This window comes from Ambystoma mexicanum, chromosome 7q, assembly GCF_040938575.1.
Source record: "Ambystoma mexicanum isolate Mex_15411 chromosome 7q, UKY_AmexF1_1, whole genome shotgun sequence".
Taxonomy (NCBI): domain Eukaryota; kingdom Metazoa; phylum Chordata; class Amphibia; order Caudata; family Ambystomatidae; genus Ambystoma; species Ambystoma mexicanum.
In genome coordinates this window covers 907,052,414-907,074,273 of record NC_090941.1, presented here as the reverse complement: position 1 = coordinate 907,074,273, position 21,860 = coordinate 907,052,414, and the positions used below count along the sequence as shown (strand labels likewise).

The 21,860-nt window shown below is 45.6% G+C and overlaps 1 protein-coding gene across 1 annotated transcript in view; it reads right to left on the bottom strand.

The window, feature by feature from the left end:
* DLG2 (discs large MAGUK scaffold protein 2) overlaps positions 1–21,860 on the bottom strand; it is a 5,493,568-nt gene that overhangs the window by 5,232,210 nt on the left and 239,498 nt on the right. The window lies entirely within an intron of this gene.

The window sequence follows — 21,860 nt, the reverse complement described above, 5'->3', positions numbered from 1 at the left end:
TGTTGCAAACGTTGCTGCTCCCTGGGAAGTGGCTGTTCCCTAATCTTTCCTGATCCGGTTCCTTTGGTGCTCTCCCTGATCTCCCTTTGAGCCTGCAACTCCTTTTGTCCCTGTCACCTACGCTCAGTGCTTGCACTGTTCTTTCGCCATGTTAATTTCTGGAGGACATCCTGTTCCATGGTAATCATTTCCCCAGCCTTGGATTTAGAATGTTCCTATAAGCCTTGCACAGGATGAGGCATCCTCCACGCCACCTGCCTTCATACCATCTGCCACCGAAACGCTGCTGCCAGGATCCTGGACCAAGCTAGATGCCACCTAGCTGGTACTAAGGCTCAGTCCGCAGCACAGCATCACAGTTTGTCACCACAAATAGGCATGATTCACTTTTTGGTTTGCTTCCCGGGTTAAGTCAATGAATATTACGATTCTAAAATACAATATCCTGCTTTCTGATGACAAACCGGTAAAGTGTATGCATTGATAACCACAGTTAAATACAGTAAAATATTGATACGGAAATATCATAACAAATATTTGGTCCCACCTTTTTGGGGTGGAATCAAGCCTGATTTGCATATGGTCTTTCCTCTTTTGTAATGGCTTGCAGGTGAAGAACGATGGTCTGGAGTGTTGCTTAGAGCAATGCCAGCGGTTAAGATTAATTCTGAACCTTTCGTCATCACCCCTTTTGTTTTGCTGCTCAGATTATTACCAGAGGATAAACTTTCACACCTGTCAGGCATGAGGGGTAATTGCAGCTCACCACACATTATTGCTGAATTTTCAGGGTTTTTCTTACCCCACTACCTCAAACGATAATGATCAGACCTAATTCAATTTAGGAATATGATCTTATCTCCCACACTTGAGACCATCCTTTAATGGCTCACAATAGACAAGTTTCTTCCTCTTATTCTCCTTTCGTGCCCCACCACCAACATGCACTCTGCGGACAGCCACTTCTTGTCTGAAACACTTCTGTCAACGGGCTCAGCAAGGCCCGCCACTGCAAGCTCCCCTCAGGAGGGGATATCCAATCAGATTATCTGGTTTAAAACCTCCACAAATACGAGGAACTCTTGAGCACATCTCAAGACCATCACAACTGCATACGTTTACTATCAACTGCAGTCACAAAGAAGTTTTTATTTTATTTTATAAATACTGTGGTCAATCATTTTCTGGACCCATTTCCTGGCCTCAACACTGACAACTTAACAACAAAAGGGTGAATCAAAATTACTGCATGGATCTTTGTAATCTCCCCTAGTCTATTGCAACCTACGTCTGTCTGTTTTGTTTCCATCCATCCTCCTCCTTTTCACCTGTGATTACAAGTTATCATTTCAGCAACACAACTCCGCAGACACAGGAAAACAATGCCAGAGAGCCCACATGAAAGACATTACCCCGAACTCACATAAATGATGACATAAAAACACAGAATCGGGACACACAGGAAAACAATGCAAGTGAGCCTACATGAAAGGCTTTACCCCAAACTCACATCAATTTTGACACAAAAACGCAGACTCAACACACACAGGAAAATGATGGCAGTGGACCTACATGAAAGGCCTTTCCCATGAACTCACATCAATGACACATAAATTCTGACCCAGCACCCACAGAAAACTTGATACTAGCAAGCTTACTTGAAAGGCCTTATGCGTAACTCAAATCAATGACGACACAAAAACACAGGCTTGGAACAGACAGGAAATGTATGCCAGCGGGACTACATGAAAGGGCTTAACTCATGTAGAGGAGTGGCTGCATGCCTCTACAGGAAATCCCGCCTCCCCCTACCTCCTGTTTTTTGGAAGCCTGAGATTGTACGGGGGGTATTCAAAAGAAGATACCCACTCAGAAAACCCTATCAAATGTATTCCTGAAGAGACGAGAATCTGAGGGAGGAACTCTCTGAAGAAATATGAAAAAGAGTGAAAGAGAAGCCAGTGACATAACAAGGGACGAGCGTGATGCAGTGAGGATAGTGGCTGAAGAGAATGTATAGACCTTTTAGAAACCGATGACGAAGTTAAGAATCGAGTAAACTTTCATATGTGAAAAGACGATTTAATGTGTGCGAAGCACTGCAGAAAATGCAAGCCGTTCAATGATTGTACAGATGCTGAAACGCATGTAGAGTAAGTAATCTTAGAAGCTGGCTATATGTAGTGAATAGACTGCAGGCAAAGCCGCCATTGTATAGAAGCTGGACATCAGTGTCATGAATTTTAGTAAGCCTGGACCTATGGAGAGGAGAGGCTGAGAACTGTGTCGCAGCAAGAATAAGCTGAGGAGGTGAGCATGGCGAAGCTGTCTGGCCTGGTGTCAAAGCAGAAGCAGCCAAGGTCAGTTATCTATTCTTGAAGGCATTGAATGTGATTAGCTGAATTGTCGCTTGTTAAGGTGCAAAGAAAGAACACCAAGAGTGCAAAGTTTTATTCATTTAAGACATTTGAATGATGCAAAATAGACCAAATCGTGGTCACCTGTCACGTGAGCCAAGGATGGAAATAGAGTTGAGCATGGCGTCCTAGAACAACAATAGTGCAAGCTTGCACTGCCTTATATTCCCAGAGACAAGAATACTTTGCAAGGCCAAGTTCAAAGACTATCTTCATGGCAGAAGGTTTGGGTGATGAGAGACTTTGGGCTAATTGGGTGGGGAGGTAAAGTCCACCTCCTGGCACCTGGGTGTGAGCTTACGTGCTGCTATGTGAACCGAATGTTCCAGACATGGCATGAGCATGCCCACCAATTGTAGAGGGCTGTATAACGAAGGGCCTTATAGTTTGAAGACAAATTATATGTACTTAATAGTGTTGAAGATTACCTGTTTTAGAGGTAGGCATAAATTGTCCACCTGATAGTAGGTAGCCAATCAGAATCCCACTCCTTATAGAAAGTATATTTCGATGTTCCCCCTGAGCGTATCACAACTCCTTGTAGGTTTTGCTTATTTGCACGCAGTATGATGTAACATATGACGTTTTTGTATAAAAGGTTGTTTTATGTGAAATTCATTGAGATCTTGAGTGAACGTCTGTTGATGTCGGTTGTAATTCCCTGTTTTAGATGATTGTTAATAAAACAGCAAACTTTGCCATCTTCCTGAGTTTGTTTGATTATTTGGTGTCAGAGTTATTCTGCATCCCCATCTATTGCATGTACGATATCCAAAGGGCCATATGCTCACCCACATCAATGATGGCACAGAAACACTGACTCAACAGAGATAGGAAAACAATGCCAACAAGCCTTCATCAAAGGCATTACCCTGAGCTCACATCAATGGCACAAACATTGACATGGCAGCCATGGGAACATTATGCTAGTGATCCTACATGAAAGGACCTACCCTGAACTCACATTAATGACGACACAGAACTCTGATTAAAAAAAATCATTATTATTGAAAACGAAGCTGATCTCACACTTCTCTTTCAGTAACATATGCAAAACATGCACTGTGCATGTATTCTGCGATCATCAGAATGGGTTTGGTACAAAGTCACACTGTGACATCATGCTCATATAACACAGACGTGTTTCTCCCACACACACACACATCTCCCACACACATCTCACTCAACCAAGGATGTGAGGATGTAAACAGCCTCAGATGTAAAGTGCTCCATTGGATTTCATTTCCCATGCCCTTTACTTGCAAGCAATTCAGAGGCATTAGCTTGAAGTGGTTTCAGGAAAGGTTGCGCGGCCTGGCTCTGGAGTTTGTGGAGAGAGGCTGCAGGTTTTTCGACTGTGCTGTGCGCATACATTATTTCTTCTCAGGATTGTTGTCTCTGACCTGTGAAAGGCAGGGCTTTTGTTGCCCGATATGCTGTGGATGTGTTGGTAGGGTGTTGATGATGTTTGCATATCATTTACTAGGTTTGTTTCGATTGTATCTTTCACGTGACAGCATGTGTACAGCACCTAAAAGGTTTACAAGCATTTTTAAAAAATACAAATATTTCAGAACTAAAAGAATACAGATTTTGACAGTAGAGTATTTATTTAAATATCATCTGCCCGGTCAGCCTACTTAGGGCAAGTGACTAGAGATACAAAAGACAAAAAGCAGGTGGCTCCAGCTTCCCTATCATTGTGGCTAACTACTGGAACGCCATGCCCATGGAACTAAGGACGGACCCCTCACTATGGTCCTTTCACAAAAAACTAAAACCTTGGCTCTTCACCCAGGACATCAAGCAGCACCTACCCCACTCGTAAGAATCCTAGGCCTACCCTTTAACTGATCAGTTGCTATTCAGATCCCATCTTTGTTTAGTTAGATGCCGGCACATTGCTTGTAGTCCTCATTTACTTGGTAACTGTATTGTATCACTGTACTGTATAACCAATGAACTGTCCTGCAAAACTCAGCTTCTCTTGTAACCATATTCTTAAGTTGAAGCACCCAGATGCCTGAGGCTTAGGCGAGCTATATAATTGTAATAAATAAATAAATAAATACATAAATTAACATCTGAAAAGTGTGCACAAAGACAGTGCTTAAATTAAGACACACCTTCCTGTTGAAGGTATTGTATTTGTTTTAATTATTGTTATTGGCCAAAAAAAAACTATAACAGACATTTTATCAATCACAACTTGAATCTGGTTAAATTACATTGTCTTACGAAAGCCACAAAGCATCAAAACATGTAAAACTAGACAAAATCATACATTTCATCTTTCACGAGTAGAATCATATTTTACACAGTATCGAATAAAAGACTATGGAGAGAGTTCCTATTCAGTCCACTCCCCCATTCACGTGGTACCCAGCCTGGATGTTTTTGAAATACACAGAACGCCCGTAGAATCCCGCCCCTCCCCCCCGCCCACCCTCCCACGCTGACGCAGCACAGCGCATGACTAAATGCTTGGGAGCTGGTTCAACTTTTTCCCTATTGGCAACAACATTGCATTTATATATTTTCCGAGACAAACAGTGTGAGGTGCTGACATGCAAGGAACCTTTTGGCTCGCTTTTACCTCGCACGATGCCCGCATTCCCCAATGCAATGCGTGTTTAGTTATCACATGTGTCTCGTCGTTCTTACAGCCCTAGTGCTGCGAATCTGTATTCAGTCCAGGTGGCGCCTGGAGAATTCATCACGCAGATGAGTGGCCGTTGCACGGAAAGGATTTCATCCCAACCTCCGGTTATTGTCTACTCAGCATGCATTTTAAACCCGTGCACAGCGAGCAGTGGAGTAACTTTGCTGAAAATGTTGGGGGGGGACATGACATCTGAAGAAAAGCTGCCCCAGCCAAATGAATGGGGACAAAATATTGTGCCATGAAAGTTGGAGGGGACAAACACCCCAGTACCCCTCTAAAAATACGCCCATGACAGCGAGAAAGTACAGTCTGGCCTCTGACTATTTGCTAGCCAGACACTTCCGGCTGTTCTTCTCTGCTGCCTTCTGCGCGCCTGCCCTGTAATCCGTGCTGAGGAAACCCCACACCGTCCTATGAATCTGAATCAGGGCCACCATGAAGTTGCCGGGGTGGTTGATGATTGCCCGACAGTGCAGACTTGCGTTTGCTTCAATGCCTTTGATGACATGTTTGCTTGTGAGCCATCATTAGATAGTAACACTTAGGAGAGTCTATGTGATCTGTATGTGTCCATTGATAGTTGCAATGACCACTTAAGTCCACGGTGCATGACAGGATAAGGTAAACCACTTCCTTTAGCCATTACCAAAAGATCTGACTTTCGCTGCATCAGAATATCAGCAGGTAGATGGTTTTGCAATAATATGTGGGCGCTTCTGCGTGCCCAGGGGTCAGTCACTGTGTTCTAAGGAGTACAGTCCCTTAGAGAAGGCAGCATAGTTGTGATCCTCTGTTGGTTATAGTCTAATATTCCAGGCCAATTAACACAAATGGCAATTGATAGTGGAGGTCTAAAAGAGTATGATAATGCAAGCCAAGGCTCAAATAATATGAACAAATTTTAAAGTAGAAAACAAATGTGAACTGAATTTAGAGATCTCTCGTGTTTACTCCCGAATTCTCGCATGTCAGGGATAGGAATCTCAGATGCGCTGCCAGTAGACTTCCCTTTAAAGGGCACATTCAAAGACTATCATCAGTAGAACTCATTTAAAGGTCACATCCAATATCATCAGATCAGGAGACTTAATTTAAAGGTTGCATAGAAAGACGACGGACTAGAATGCTAGATTTTCATAGCTGCCCACTGTTTCTATGTCATGAGGTCCTCCTCAATCATGTTCTGGTTTTGAGCCAACAGCATTTTGCATGCTGCAACCTTTGGGACTACGTTTGCACTGTACACATCTAGCTGCAAGTAAGTGCATGCCAAGTGTTGTCTTAAGAGCCAGGACTGGGTGAGAAAGGCCACGATGAGCCAGTTAATCAGCTGTTCTTTTTTCAAGCTATATTAAGCATTGTCCAATGCAGAGTCTATCAGAGTAAAGGCGCTACACACAATAAGAGATAAGGGGCACATTTTAGAAAACAGAACATGTCATTAACTTAGGGAGTCAGGTAATGTTTGCCCCCCCACCCTCCTTCAACATATTCCTTATTCCTCTGTAGCTTACTTTGAATAACTGGGGCGAGACCAAGTTCTTCTTATTGTGGAAGAACAAAGACACAGTTTATAGGCTAACAGGTGGTTATTAAATTCTAGTCATCCTTGCCCTCCGTCAGGGGGTTAGTTGTGGCACTGCTCAATCGCCCGAGTAACCGCCACAGCAAAAAGGGGTTTCGACATTTGCCGCCCGCATCAGTGTAAAAATGTGCTTTTTATGTACAAGCTTGCTCTCTTTGAGCATCTTCGAAATTCAATAAAAAGAGGTCCAAAACAATTTCTGATAGGTTATCCCTGTCCTTCTCATAGTAGCCAGGCACTCATAGGCTTATCAGCCTGTGCCTAAGCTTTGAAAAGCCAGCCCCCATTCAAAAGTTTGCCATGGCCATGTTCAATTTCTTTCTTGAATTTTCCACTGCTGTATGCGATTATGCCCCCCACCGCAAGAGAACCAAAGTATCATCTCAGACCAAAACAATTTGCAAACCCACAGGCCTTTGCTCAGGGACCAACACATGAGGCACATCTCCTTCAGCAGTTGCCCCCTGCCCATCTGTGTCAGGTTGTTCCCTGCTAGACGAATAACCACCACACCAGGAGGTGCTTCCTTCTCAGTCAACGTCTACATCATGCTCTTAAGATCATCTCATCTCATCAAAGTTTTGATCCACTGGAGAGGGGTGTAAGTGGTTTCAACCCAGCACTCCACCTAAGTCAATGCCTAGCGTGAGATGCACAGCTGGAACCCTTATTTATATATTTTTATGCCAAAAGTTATTTTCTTTCTGAACAATGTACCCTTATATAACGCACCTCTCTTTGAATCCCCCCCGGTCTCACTGAACCAAGAAGTAGGTTGTTTTGCAAAGTTAAAAGATTTATTTGATGAATTGAACTATATATCACACTTTTATGAATATGAGCAGTATCCAGATCTCACACTTATTAATATTTATACACTGATCAGCAATGGGCGATATCACAACAATAAACAATCTCTTTAATGAATAGGAATATGGGTGAGAAGAATAATGTAGCAGAGAATAACTGTGTGGGTTCAATGAAATGCAATTATATGAAATTAATGCAGCACAGAAATAAAACTTGATATGAATTCAATCAAAGACAATGTAATCACTCTTTCCCTCTGCTACTACTCAATCCCCCCTAATATGCAGTATGAAGAGATGGAATGAGGACTCACAGGTTTCAGGAATACAATCAACAAAAGCAAGTTCTATCCCAATTCCCCCAGCAAGCTTAGAGAACAGGAATGATTTTAAACAGGTCAAATGCTTTTGAATGTGATTTGAAATGAATGAAAAAAATGCTAAAAATGATTTTAATTTGCTGAATGGGATTCAGAACCAGTGAGGGCCGCTTTGGATAGGTTCAGGTAGACACTAGCAATGATGTTTGAATGACTGACAGATAGGAAACTGAATTCAGAATTTGAATGCAAGAAATAGCTATTTTATATGAAATGAAATTGAGCCAAATGCACAATCGCGGCAAACTTTTCAGCGCGCAAGAAATGCAATTACAGAAAAACTATAAGGAGTTGGAATTTCGTTCCTAGCATGTACGGTTCAGAAGTTATGAAGGTTTTAGTAAAGGTCAATTTTTCTCAAAAAGAGTCAACTGACTAGAGATACAAAAGACAAAAAGCAGGTGGCTCCAGCTTCCCTGTCATTGTGGCTAACTACTGGAACGCCATGCCCATGGAACTAAGGACGGATCCCTCACTATGGTCATTTTGCAAAAAACTAAAACCTTTCGCTCTTCACCCTGGACATCTAGCAGCACCTACCCCGCCCATAAGAATCCTAGGCCTGCCCTTTAACTGATCAGTTGCTATTCAGATCCCATCTTTGTTTAGTCAGATGCCAACACATTGCTTGTAGTCCTCATTTTCTTGGTTCCTGTATTGTATCACTGTACTGTATAACCAATGAACTGTCTTGCAAAACTCAGCTTCTCTTGTAACCATATTCTTAAGTTGAAGCGCCCAGATGCCTGAGGCTTAGGCGAGCTATATAATTGTAATACATAAATAAATAAATAAATAAATACATAAATTAACAGCTGAAAAGTGTGCACAACGACAGTGCTTAAATTAAGGCACCACTTCCTGTTGAAGGTATTGTATGTGTTTTAATTATTGTTATTGGCCAAAAAAATCTTTAACAGGCATTTTATCAATCACAACTTGAATCTGGTTAAATTACATTTTTTTACGAAAGCCACAATGCATCAAAACATGTAAAACTAGACACAATCATACATTTCATCTTTCATGAGTAGAATCATATTTTACACAGTATCTAATAAAAGACTATGGAGAGAGTTCCTATTCAGTCCACTCCCCCATTCACATGGTACCCAGCCTGGATGTTTTTGAAATACACAGAACGCCCGTAGCCCCCCCACCCTCAAATGATAAAAATGACTTTAATTCGCTAAATGGGATTCAAAACCAGTGGGATAGGTTCGGGTAGACACTAGCAATGATGTTTGAATGACTGACAGATAGGAAACTGAATTCAGAATTTGAATGCAAGAAATAGCTATTTTATAGGAAATGAAATTGAGACAAATGCACAATCGTGGAAAACTTTTCAGCGTGCAAGAAATGCAATTACAGAAAAACTATAAGGAGTTGGAATTTTGTTCCTAGCATGTACGGTTCAGAAGTTATGAAGGTTTTAGTAAAGGTCGATTTTTTTCAAAAAGAGTCAAGATTTAAAATGAAAGATGCGCGTTTGAAATTACCAACAAGGATTCTCAACACTAGGGAGTCTATGGAGCCACAAGCTACACAACAGCACAGCCACCAATCCAGAGGCGCCCTCGGATGGTTTCTATCTGCCGAGACGCTTGCCTTTCTCCAGCAAATATATGTTAGCGCAAAGATAATTATCACTACAATTATCACAGGATTATATGGATTAAAGAAGGATTCGGGATAGACAAAAGAGATTCTACAATGCAGTTCTGGATATGTTGGAATGGGTTGGATAGGATTACTTAAAACTAAGAGATTTGCTATGGACAGTTCTATGCTAAATACTCACAACTATGAATTTGGAATGGGCCCGTCAAAGATCTATTCAAAGGTTTGGACTGGACTTCGCTCACCACCGGACAGGATCAGGTGCTTGGTCTCTGCACTCAGCACTCTGGACTGGATCTGACTTGTTGGTTCTGGGTTACAGCTCTGCTCTACTCATCTGGATCTCAAGGTTCTAGCAAGGGTTCTTGGCCAGAAGCAGAAAAACAGCATGGCCAGGCTGTTGGATTTGTGGTGCCCCTTGGAAGTTTAGGGTTGCAAGATTTTAAAGGCCAGCTGAGAAGGGTTCAGCTTTTTGGATTGGGCCTTCTGCTTCAGGGTTCTGGAGTCTGGATAGTTCTGGAGTCTGGATAGTTCTGGATATGGATTCTCCTTCAGAGCGCTTCTCCAGTAGATCAGTTGATGGGTGAATGTGGGTGTCTCTGTGCCCTTAACAGTCCCTATTTATGTATTTCCCAAAGGGGTGGGATGCTGATTATACTAAGCCCACCCTCTTGGAAACTGATTGGTCCCAGTATTCCCTCTCTCCTGATTTGAGAAGGAATGTGTGTCATGATGTGTCATAGTGACACTGTGTTTATGGTCCAGAGAAAAACCCTCCCCTTTGTTTCTACCCAGAAAATCTATTTTTCATAAAAAAAAATCACAAAATCACCAACTTGCTCATATTACATATTTACAACCCAAATTAAATAAGGCACACATCCGTCAAAGTCCCATCTTCTGGAGAGCTACGGTTCACAAATGACAATTTTTCGCGCTTTTGGTCGGTTACTCAGTGTCAGTTCTGTACCAATTTTTCCACATACATGCACATACCATCTGGGCATATTCCTGTAAAGTTTCATATTTCTAACATTATCACAACTGCTACAAAGTCCACATTTTGATAATTCTGTCTCTGAATATCGCACAAGTTCCAGAGTAGTTTCTACTTTTGAGCAACATTATCATTTTAATAACCTCTAAATTCTATATTTTTACCAGTTCGGCACAATTTTCTATAAGTCTTTTTCAAAAAGATATTTTCTGTGGTTTCTGAATAAACAAAACTGCTTGTCTACGCCCCCAAGGTCTTGGCTGGGCTAGAGAGCAGTCCCAGGCCTCTCTGACTTTGGCATCTGGTTTCAGCCTACACCCGAATTAGCATTTCCTTTGAGTCAAAGGGAGTCTTTTGTCTCCTAGCAGAGTAACAGGCCAAAGTGCTCCTCCCCTTTCCTGAAATTTCTTTGAAGCCCAGTGTAGGTGGCTTTAACTTTTAACACAATGTTTAACATAGTCTTGTCCTAAAATACAAATTACATTTTTAACAAATATATCCACCAATCTCTTAATTCCAGCCTTTTTAAAATATAGTTTTGATTTGTATTCACCTCTATTGCTTCCGATAGCAAGTCTTTCCTTTTCATACTTTGATTTCAATGTACCAGTTTAAATTGACAGGTTAAGTAATCGCCAGCTTCTGACGCAGGCGAGTAGTGGTACTGCGCCCATTTTTGACATATTCTTCCAAGCAAGCATCTTTAAATGTGGATTTTCTTCTGATAAAATATATTTCTGCTGACATTTTGCTTAGGTGAATTCTTTATATACAGTGATTTTAACACCCAACAAGGAGGTTGGATCTCTTGTGATGTTTGGGAACCACAATTTTTGCACTTTCCACAGTCAAGGAAAAATAGATTTTTAAACAGCTCTGTGTTTCTCTTGCAATGCAGGACTGCTTTTTCAGATAGTTTCATTTTCCTCTGTGGGCAGCCAAATGATGGGTTTGGCAGTGGTCTCCTGTGTTACCACTGACATAGGCAAAAGTGGATTGGCGGCCTATTTTTCAGGTTTTCCTGCGCACTTCTGGGCGATTCTGGCGTGCATAATGCTTTCAGCGGCCATTCTGAGGTTTTTGATGCAAGCAGTGCACAGTAATGTTGCAGTGGGTTAAAACATCCCACATGGGGGGATGTGCAGTGCCGGACTGCCTATGCTCAGGGCCACCTCTTTGTCTGTGATAGGAGTGCCCTTCCAACCTTTGAAGGTGAACCCCACCTTTATCCTAGTATCCTGGCCCTTCCGGGTTTCTCACATTGTGTCCGTTACCAATACCTTTGCATATTCCTACTCCAGTGGTATCCTCTCTGACCATATGATCTTGCATGAGCCCCCTTCACAGCTGATTTTCCAGTAAAGGAGGCGGTCATTGCCTTGCACCGCATAAACCTACCTATCTGCCACCTCATAAGCCACCTAGCTGTATTATCACCTTTGAGGTGCTTCTTCCGTCAGCTGTGACTTTAATCTGGTCTCAAGGTCTGCTTATCTCGCTCCCCGCTGCCCAATCCACAGCATTTCTGACTTGTTGAATTCGTGTTCTCCATCGCTCCTTTTGCAATTGAATTATTCTGCTGTCTTTGTTGCAGAAAATTGACCTATCAACCCTGCCATCTTCCTGTAATGCTCTGTGGTGTTTGTCAGGAAGTGAATTCAGCCTCCATCCATTACCATTTCTCGCCTTCCTTATGTATCCCTTGTAGCCGTCTGATCTCCACCGCCACTGTTTTTTTGTATAGGTTACCCACCTTTCTGCTCCTGACACACAGCTTAACTGGGCAGTCCCTGTTTCAGTACATGCTGATTCACTTCTGCTGTGGGCCGTTGTGGCATCCCTTACTATTACCGATGATCACACTGGCACGATTAGACTCTCCTGGTAAGCCTTTCTTACTCACCATGTGCTTTTTTTCTTTTTTTGCAAAACCATTTTCATGATGGAATGGGATAGAAGTATTGTTGCTGGTACGCCGTTATTGTGCCCATATTTTTCCTGGCCCGCTACCCACTAATCTGGCCAGCAGATTACTCAACATCTATCTGTGCACGCTCCAACGTATGTCTTCCCCTCTTATCTTGGTACTTTATACGTCCTTGCAGTGGCAACAAAGCCCTTGCAGTCTCAGCAGGATAGCTCAGGGCAACATGCTCACCTTGGAAGCAAGACGACACGGAGCGACACAGGTTCGACCCCCGGGTCTGCGCTTAGAAACCTCTGGGTATTAAGCACGTTATAAATAACCAATCATATCATGTCATGCCACTAAGAAAGAGATCACACTAGGGCTGTTATGGTAGATTACTAAGCATCCCAACTACGTCATTTTCCAATTATTTCATCCTCATTTGAGAAGCTCCCTATCCCAGCCAATGAAAGAAACATCCCTCGCTGGTGGCACCTTCTCGTCACACCACTCATTTTCCACACTTGTTCATTCATTGTGTTATCAATTTTTCATTAACTTAACACCCCACACCTATCCTTATCTACCACAAAGGCAGCACCTATGTATTGTGTTCACGTCTTTCGAAGCCATGGATTAATCGCCCTTCCTATCGAACTCGACTTTAGGATGTATACCATGCATCCTCGTTAACCTGCAGAAATGTCCAAATATAGTCAACAACTGCACTCTGCTAAGTGCTAAGGGTGTCTATGTTCATCCTGAATTCCCATAAGGAATCATTGTAAGTGTAGGAAAGGAACCACAGGCGCCAGATTTGGTCTATATCAGTTTATTTTAGGGTCGCTAGCACAGACCCCCAGCATAACCTCCGCCCACTCAAGTACTTACTCACTCCTCGCGTGAAGTAAAGAGGTGCGCCTGTCGCAAGAATTGATTGATGTCTTCCGCTCCGTGCAATTATCCCTGGTGGCAGGCAGTTCAACTTCAATTACTGCACATGATCCACCTATCCCCCCAGGTGGGGGAAGAAGTCACAAAAAGTGACCAATAATGCCCAGGAGCCATTTACTATAGTGCACCCAAAATGCATTGCAAGTGAGTTATTGTACTCTCTTCAGTTGGAAACGTGCAGGGATACTCCCACGGCAAGACGTCGGTGCCGGCCGGCTGCCGACATGACTAGCTTGCAACACACGTAACCCCTTAATGTGAGCTGTATACCAAGGCTAGAGCCTCCTTATGCCTGTTCCAGCCCCACCCAGTGACACACACACCAACGTGTGCGTACCACAGACTTCAACAGCATTTCCAAACTCCATGTCTAGAAGAGCATCCAGATGGGAATGAATTAACAGCACTGTTGCCATGGGAACAATATTGTGAACACTGCTTATATGTTTTTGGGCAATCTATTGTTTTAATTTGTGATACACGGAAAAGCAAAGGCATTTGCGACAGTGCAACAGTTAATGTGTTAATTACTTCATAACATCAAACTGTTTTGCCTGTTTTCTTTAATGATAATGATGTGTTATTTATATAGCGCCTTAATCCAAAGCGCTTTACAGAGCACATATTTACATACAATATCACCCAACCGCAGTTGGTACTCATTTATCGACCTCGGAAGGATGAAAGGCTGATTTGGTCTTGCCGGGATTCGAACCTGCGACCTGCAGGTCACGCTCAGAGCGCAGCAGGTTTACATTCAGTACAGGTTTACTTTTTGGGATTGCCGGCTTTTAAGTGTCGACTGCCCACTGAGCACTATAAGCGAGTTGAAGGCAAGCAAATCTCATGGACCTGCTATCTTATTTCCCCTCTAGCAAACAAGCTGTACTTTGCTGGTCGCTGCCTGGTCACATGTCGCTTTAAGAAGCGTTCCCACAGAGGCCGGTGTGGCATTCGGTCAGGTGCGCGGGTCTGTGCCCTTCGGAGATTGGTTTATCCCGAAAGCGGTTTCTTTTATTCCCAATCTGGAGGCACTTCCTGCTAGCGTGGGTCAATAACATCAGCCCTCATTCCAGCGTTTCCTTCGGAAACAGACGAAAGGGGTGTGCTTTTCAGCACGCTTCGGGTGCACACATAACCATGCCGTGGACATCCTCCAGTTCTGCGTCAGGGGTGGACTGGGAACCAAGAAAGGCCCTGGAAATAAATAATTTTCAAAGTGGCCCATATTACACAATTTCCTCATGCCCAATCGTTTTCCAGCGAGAACATTTTGAAAAATAAATAGGTATCCACAAAAAAAGAGGTCCAGGGTGCAGAGGCCTACCAGGAAATCTCCAGAGTTCCCTATAGGCCAGTCCATCCCTGTTCTTGGTGAAATCTCAGGGACAGAGGGCATTATTATCATGGCCACCCACATTTAATGGAACAAACGCCAATACTTTATGCCATATGCTGCTTGTTTTATCTGCATGCATGCCCGAAGAACAATGCATGCAAATTGACAGCCTAGCTTTTTCCCTGCACTGCCGCTTTCATTCGCTCATTCCCTCTGCTCTCCATCGCTGCTAATGTCTATATCCAGAAATGACAGGTGCTCTGAGTGGTGGAAATTACTACTACATATGGTACAGCATTATTAGCCATGTGGCACTTCAATTCACAAAATGTGGGTAATTGTGCATGTTTACATACTGTAACAGTAAATACATGTGGCGGCATTTCTGGAAGAAATAACACCAAGCTTGCAATGAGGCCCCAGGAGTGCTAACCTCTAGCTTGCCCTCCCACTCGTGATCCCCCAGCCGCCACGGCTGGATTGCACATCTGCACACATCTGCAAGCACTGTCTGTACGTATGATGTGTATAAAGTCTGGTGTGGGGTGTCTTCACTGTTTCAAGCTCTAGCTCTTTCTCCCCCACCCACTGGTTGAATTCACTAACTGTTGGGGGCCGTCCCGGTCCACCGGGCAGCCCCATATTCGTGTCGGGTTGCACCCGACACGACACACTTCAGTGCGGCGATCACGCCGCATACTCAGGGGTGGGGGTTCCGCCCACCCCGCTCCAGATCACCGGAGCGCCTCACACAGCCGGCTGGCCACCGGCTTACCGCGGCCCCGGCTCTGGGGGCACCCAGGCCGGGGTCGCCTCCCCAACCCACCTCACATGGTTGGGGGACTCACAGGGACGGCGTTGCCCGGCAGGGGCACCGTCCGGACGGCGTTGCCCGGCAGGGGCACCGTCCTCCAGCTGGGCCCCGACCTTGGGCCCAGCACACGTGGCGAGGCACCCCCCCAGGCACCAACACAACACACCACGCGGAGTCAGGTTCACTCGTGACTGCCGAGCCGGAAGCGGCTCGGACCTTTTATTAGGTTGGTCACATGGGTAACCATGTGACCACACAACGCCATGGAATGTACCATGGCCCCTCACAGGGGTGCCATGCAACACTCCTCCTTTTTCATATCGACAAAACAAAAACCCCAAAATCCCCATCTAGCCACAACTACTACTATTTGAGCCACTCTACTACTTTGCACACCCTTTATTAACCTGGGTGAGTGGCTCTCATATCACTAAACGGCACCAGTGAGGGCTACTGGCACCATATAAAGCACTCGGAGCCTACAGGTGCGCACCACACGACATTGCCCACTAACTGGACCATTTTAAGCAAGTCCATGTCTGCCGGCTCACAGTCTTCCGGGGAATGTCACTTATGATGTCCATCTTCAGTCTGGAGTCGCCGGAAACCAGCTCGCACCCTCACCAGAGTTCACTTAGGACAGTTACTACACCATCACACAAAACACCGGCAAAGCCGCACCTAGGGAGGCCCAGGGGCCACATCGGCTAAGTCCACTTGTGCGGAGAGGAGATCGTGGCAGGGTGGCAGAAAAACCCTGTTCCTCCTTCCCGGGGCCTGGGGGCCTGCATCCTCGTTTCCCCTTTTTTTTTGCACGGCAGGCCCATGCTCTTGAAGGGCACTGCCGCATGCTTCCCTCCAGTTGGGGGGCAGACAGCTCACCTCACGGTGCTGCGACGCCGCAGGATCACCCCACACGGGGCGGGCAGCTTCCTTGCGAGCCCAGCTGGTGTTGGGCCCGCTGCCTTATTTTTTTTTTCCGGCGGCTATGTTTGCCGCGGCCTGCGGGTGGGGGGGCAGGCAGCTCTCCGCCCGCTCCTCGGGGCGAGCACTCTATTGTGCTTGCGAGCCCAGCTGGTGCTGGGCCCGCCTCCTTCGTTCCTTTTGCAGGCCCAGTTGAATTCGGGCCTGCAACACATTTTTTTTTTTCCACGCGGGCCCATCTGGTTTTGGGCCCGCCTCATGTCTCCCTCTACCGCTGGTCGATGGGGCAGCCGCGCGGTGGTGGGCGGCCAGCTGGCATGCTGGGGGAGGGGCCGCTCACCTCTCCATGTTTTCCTTGCGGGCCCAGCTGGTGATGGGCCCGCCTTCTTCATGCGGCGTCCCTCGCCGCTCACACTTCGGCCCGCGGATCGCGGCGTCGCCTCCTCACTGTGACCGACGCCGGGACAGCTTTCCTCCTGGTGGTGGTGGGGGCCGATCACCTCCCTCATGCGGGCAGGCAGCACCTTTGCGGGCCCAGTTGGAGATGGGCCCGCATCGCTTCATTTCTAGCGGCCGACGCCGCAGATCATACCTCCCCCAGATGGGAGGGGGGGGCAGCCCGCGCGGCCACCGCCGCACCCATCCGCATTGTGGGCCCAGTTGATAATGGGCCCACCCGTGCACTCGATCCTCGGGGCACGCAGGGCCGACCTCGTCGCCATTGTTGGGGGCCGTCCCGGTCCACCGGGCAGCCCCATATTCGTGTCGGGTTGCACCCGACACGACACACTTCAGTGCGGCGATCACGCCGCATACTCAGGGGTGGGGGTTCCGCCCACCCCGCTCCAGATCACCGGAGCGCCTCACACAGCCGGCTGGCCACCGGCTTACCGCGGCCCCGGCTCTGGGGGCACCCAGGCCGGGGTCGCCTCCCCAACCCGCCTCACATGGTTGGGGGACTCACAGGGACGGCGTTGCCCGGCAGGGGCACCGTCCGGACGGCGTTGCCCGGCAGGGGCACCGTCCTCCAGCTGGGCCCCGACCTTGGGCCCAGCACACGTGGCGAGGCACCCCCCCAGGCACCAACACAACACACCACGCGGAGTCAGGTTCACTCGTGACTGCCGAGCCGGAAGCGGCTCGGACCTTTTATTAGGTTGGTCACATGGGTAACCATGTGACCACACAACGCCATGGAATGTACCATGGCCCCTCACAGGGGTGCCATGCAACACTAACCAATTTAACATAACTAGTAAATGCTTGCAAAGTACCTAGCTATGGCACTGCTCCAGCCATCAATATGCCCTTCCTACAGTCTTCATTGAAGCATGTTTGCTTGTTTTGGTAATCTGCATACCCACAATGCCTTGCTGACATGGCTCTGAACTAAAAGCAAACTTCCGGCAATGGTTATTAGGTGGTGCTGTGGCATATGTGACTTGCCGCAAATGGAATATGGTACATAATGTATCTACAAACCTTTCTGAGCTGTGAACAATTAGCTGTTGCTACAGAATGGAATGCACTCGCTTTACATTATTTCATTAATAAGAAAACCAATGAACAAGGAAGCAAATAGATACATTAGCACATTCGATTAAGCATCGCATCACATGAGTGCTTTCCTGACCAATGGCTGACATCAACGCAGCGTCAGCACATCATTTACACATAACGGCCGGACCTAGGCAACGCTTGGGGTTTAAAGCGCCAATTAAGTCGTGTCCTTGAAACACCACACATTCCTGCGCTATCTTACTGTAGAATTTACCGTGGCAAGACTGCGCAAACCTAGACTCCCACCGGGAGGTTGCACAGGAAGACAGCAAGTCATTAAATATGCATTTTGTTATTGGCACCGCCCTCTCGCCGGTGTTAGGAGGAGCAGTAACCACATAAAGCTGTCTTGGGCTGATATACCCCCTCTGTAAAGGCTCGGTATCACTTCCCCTTATGACCCCCATGCACCTGGCCAGATGCAGATGAACTGCCCCTCAATTACCTGGAGATTATTACTCGCAACACGTGCACAAGCCATGTCCTATAAGACATGTCAACTCGGAGGTCAGGAGAGCTGACACCATAAACTCCCAAAAAACACATTGTCAAAGCAGCACCGAAAAGCATTGTGCACATCACACGGCGCCACCATTACATAGTTGAAGTCTACATCTTTTGGAAGTCAATCTGTATCTAGTTCTTCAAGTCAAATTGAACGAGAACAATGTTAATGATGTATGGTTCCTTGCCTACCATAACAGGACAGGCAGCTGCACTGTATTTAGTACTTGGTAAGAAAGAAGGTCACACAAAAAACAAAAAAAAACTACACTGGAAAGGAGTTTAGGGGATTCAGAGAATACTGGTCTTGCTGTTTGAGTTTACATGTAATGCTTAGAGACTGAAATAGTTTGAACACTTATACTAACTCGTTCTTTGTTTGCACATGGGGCTTGTAAGGCTGTAAAATAAAAGGCAATCATATCCTCACCGAGAGCGTGGCTCATGTTGACAATAGAGGGACTATAGGCCCTACCTTTATGAGTTTTCCTATGAGCATTGGTTCCCTAAGAGGGATTGAACTTGATAAAAATGTACAACTTTACACTGATGACACTGTTCGGTCTTATTCAGATCCTTTACCTTACAAATGCCCTGCCTACATCTACATATTCAGTCTTTAGCACCTATTGGAACCTTTCATGTATATCTTCTCTTTCCAGCAATGGCATGCTATGTGACTGTTGGGTTCACATTCAAGGCATAGATTGACACCTTGCCGGGGAGACCTCACTGTCTATTTGTGAAGTAACACAACCTTTGAGGTTACATTTGGGGATGGGGAGGGGCAGAAGCACAATATACTTCTGCTGGAGGACATTGGAGATAAGGCAAGGAGTAAAGAAAGTCGAGAGATCGGTGGAGTTACTCTACAGCAGCTAATAGAAACAAACTACCTGTGTCATGAACCTTCTATCTTACTATCACATATATGTTAAAAGAATACAAAGAAATATTTTTAGCAGTCATATGATATGATGAGTCTTTTATAATGCGCCTGTACGCAAGTGTTTCTAGGCGCAACAAGTCAAGGAAGGGAGACATAAGGAAGATGAAACAAAAAATCTTACTAGGCCTTGTTTCATTCAGATCGTGCAAGTGCAGGGGGAGGGGGAGAGGAGTAGTGCCAGGGGGAGGAAGGGGGGATTGCAGTCAGGGCAACAGTGCTCTGAGTAAGTGCAGCCAGGGAGCCCGCTCAGGTTAGTGCAAGGAGGCAGGGGATTACAGGGTTACATGTACAACCCTGTAAATCCGTGGAGGCCCAGAGGCAGTGCGGGTGCTTACAGGTCATTGAGCAGCCTGATGCCCATTGGGTTTTGAAGGTAGCCAGGTGACCAGACGTTGAAGCAGACAGTGAGTTAAGCAAGGAAGAGAAAGAGAGAAAGCAGAAGCGAAGGAAGGTCTTCAGCTGCTTCTGGAACCTGAGGTTGTCCTGCTCAAGTTTGAGAGGGCAGGGAGGCCATTCCAGAAGGAGGCCCCTGCAGAGGAAAGACATCTACCTCCCACTCTCTGCTTGGAAAAGCATCTGACCCTCAGATATTTGGAGGTAGCTGACCGAAGGAAAATGTTTTGGAAGAGAACGTTGGATGTAGTGTGGGCCCCGGCAAGCTTTGTGGACAATGCAGAGGGTGTTGAACTTGACCCTTGCAGTCACTAAGAGCTAGTGGAGTGATTTCAAGGCTGGAGAGATATGACCCCTGTGATTGAGGCCATGGACACGTCTTGCAGTCCTGTGCTGGATTAGTTGCAGAGGGCAGAGAGTAGAGAAAGGCAGGTTGAGAAAGAGGCTTTTGCAATAGTCAAACATAGAGAGAACTAGGGCTCTGTAGACGTTGAGCTTCTGGGAAAGTGAATAAAGGAAGAACACCTCTGAGGGGATGCAGCTAGTAGTGGGACGTCTTAAAGACGTCCATGATGTGAGGAGAGATGTAGAGAGTTGACTCGCAGATGACCCCAAGGATTTTTACCTCACAGGAAGGCCCAGGCAGAGGGCCTGAGGAGGCCGTATAAATTGAAAGAGGGAAAGCGGGAACAGGAGTTCCAATGAGGAGGATCTCAGTCTTGCTGGCATTGAGGCAGAGATTGTTGAAGGCACACCATTCCTGAAGTGCGGATAGACAGCCAGGAATGAGGGAGAGAGAGGAGAGGAGGCTGAGGGGAGTCTGAAGGAGAGTAGAGTGTCATCCACATAACAAACACTGTGCAGAGGAAAGAGATCATGTGCAGGAAAGCAATTTGGGCAAGCTGAAAAAGCAAATGATAGTCTCCAAATTGTATCGTTGAAATAGTTCACAGAATACAGTAAGGGTGTTGTGTGTTGGTGGATGGTTAATGCTACTGTACTGCACATTAAGCACTTAACCATGACACACTCTTTATTCTTCTGTCCATTTGTAATCATCATTCTTTGTTTAATGTAAAGTATTATTTTACTTGTATTAGTGATTCCTATCATGTTTACTGTCAGATGCCTCCAGCGACTAAGCGCGGGGCTGAGAAACGAAGCCCAAGTTGCACTGCATCGTCTTGTTCCTAAAGCAGGTGTGTTGCCCTCTAGTTATCCCAAAGCCTAATCTTAATTAATAGGAGTTCATTGATGTAGAGGATTACATTAACAGCTTCTGTGGCTGATTGGTTCGCAGGCAAGTTTTCTAACCTCTAATCTCCCAATGCTCTGGCAATGATGCAATACTCAGTGCACATGACTACTCCCATCCGAAGCACCTGGCATGTTGTGGAAAGAGCATATCTGTGCATCCACAAAGGGCTTTTTGTGATTTACATGCAGGCACCTAGTGGAGAATTCATAGGCAGCAACACGTGTGACTGCATCCCCTGCATCTCTGGAGATTCTGGAGCAAAATATAAGTGCTAAGTGTCAATGAGATGGACTTTGCATCATTAAAAAAAGAGCAATATGCATGAATGCTAGTCCGGAAAAGTTGGCACAGTTGTTAACTACCACATGTTTTGTGGGTTACATTTATTATGTTAAGACTGTTGCCACTAGAGCATCGTATTCTAGAAAATGCAGTTATGATTATTTTCATTATAATCATGTACTTTCATACCATAGCTGCTGCCCCTCCCAGATCAATACCACAAACGTGAGAGATGTTACTCACTGAGACAACTGTACCACACTTTTCCCCTAGAGGTACAGCAGGATGCAGAGACAATTGGGGCTGTAGATGGCAAACACATTCAGACTTATGTTGTAACAGTAACAAGCACATGCATTAGTCATGAAGCAAACAGGAACTTAATGTGAAGAACACGTACATCTGTTAATATATGCACTTAGACATGAAGAAGATGAAGAACACTAACATGACAAATGTATAAGGTGAATGCAACATGAACAACACATGAATATAGCC